The sequence below is a fragment of the Terrapene carolina genome, unplaced genomic scaffold (genome assembly GCF_002925995.2).
Source record: "Terrapene carolina triunguis isolate 2854851 unplaced genomic scaffold, T_m_triunguis-2.0 Scaffold67, whole genome shotgun sequence".
Classification (NCBI taxonomy): Eukaryota; Metazoa; Chordata; order Testudines; family Emydidae; genus Terrapene; species Terrapene triunguis.
Window position 1 is genome coordinate 33,316,563 of NW_020664418.1, and position 1,407 is coordinate 33,317,969.

The window sequence follows — 1,407 nt, forward strand, 5'->3', positions numbered from 1 at the left end:
TTTCACCCTTTAATCCATTTCCCAGATCATCTGCAGAAGTCACTGTCAAACAAATATTGCATCTCTACAAGACAGTCCACTAGGTCTGCAGCTCAGATAAATTACGATTTCAATCATCTATAAAATGAGACAGCAGGACAGTTAAGGATTTTTAATTCATATCCATACTTAAAGGTCTATTCTGGATTTTGGATACAAGATCTTCAGGAGTAAAAGGCTTTTCTATAATTTAAAAAAACAAAGACTGTGAAGTGCCAGAGGATCCTGAGGACAAAATGCTTGTATGAATAAAGTATATTAAGTGCCATTGACTGTGGGAACTGTGAGCCACTAAAGTCGTGTGTAGGTTCCTCACAATCTGCAAATATACATGTATCATATAACTTGTATAGTATTTTTAGCGGTAGGCGTGCAAGAAGCACTTTTGGCTATTGCAGGTATATAGCATCACTGAAATGAAGCTGCCATTTGGTGGTTTGCCTATTTTTGTGAATTTGGGAACCCATTTTGTCCAAAAGAATTTTACATCATCTGTTGTTGGATCAGTAATGAAACAAGCAGATACCAATACAAGCACAAACCTATTTAAACAAGACAGTCCAGAGGTAAGTAATAATTGGTGCTGTTGGGAAGAGTGGTGTTTTTACTGACAGTCTTTTTGCAGTCTGAATTTTGTCAATCCCCAATTTTCCTCCTACATTCCATCATCCTTTATGCGTTTGCATTGTAATTGGAAATGTTTGTTAAAAATACACTGATATCTGGAAGGGAATGATTAAATATTTTTACAAGTGTCTTTCTTTGTTTCTGCTTTTAACTTGGCAGGGAAGGGGTTTAGAAATGTAATCTTGTTTCTGTCAGGGGAAAGCTCTTGGACCGTTCTCCTGTAGGTGATGCAAAGAAACTCAAGTAAAATACAAAACCTAAGGTTAAAATTCAGAATGAGACATTGCTTTCTTTTTTCCTTATTGTGTGTAATAAGAAACCCCCCATGCCGGTCCTCTAAATAGCATTACCCCAGATTGTGGCTGGAGTGAGATCACTTGGCCTTAAAGATTCCATGGCAGTTGGAGACAACTACAGTGAAGAGAACAGCTGGCCACAAGTTGGAAGCCATTACTGTGTGAGAAAGGAGGTGGATTATAAATTACTGTCATAATTTGTTAGCTGTGCTGCTGCTACCACCACTATATTACAAAGGAGTACCCTGATGTTCTCAGTATTGCTGGCACCCAGAAATGTTACCATTTTTCTGCAGGGGTCCCTAAACCCCTAGGGCTACTGTTGAGGGCCTATGGTGATGAGACATAGAAGTGAGAGTTAGGAGACCAGGTAAAGCAATCCTTGCTGTTTTTTGAATTTTGAGATTACATCTTTAGAGGGAACTAAAGTTGAAAGCTTCCTGGT

The 1,407-nt window shown here is 38.5% G+C and overlaps 1 protein-coding gene across 1 annotated transcript in view; it reads left to right on the forward strand.

Moving 5' to 3' along the window:
• Nucleotides 1–796, forward strand: part of SPATA5L1 (spermatogenesis associated 5 like 1) — a 17,672-nt gene extending 16,876 nt beyond the window's left edge. Inside the window, exon 9 of the mRNA XM_024193906.3 lies at nucleotides 26–796. The gene's annotated coding sequence lies outside the window, so the exon portion shown is untranslated. The remainder of the gene's footprint in view (nucleotides 1–25) is intronic.
• The last annotated feature ends 611 nt before the right edge of the window (nucleotides 797–1,407 follow it).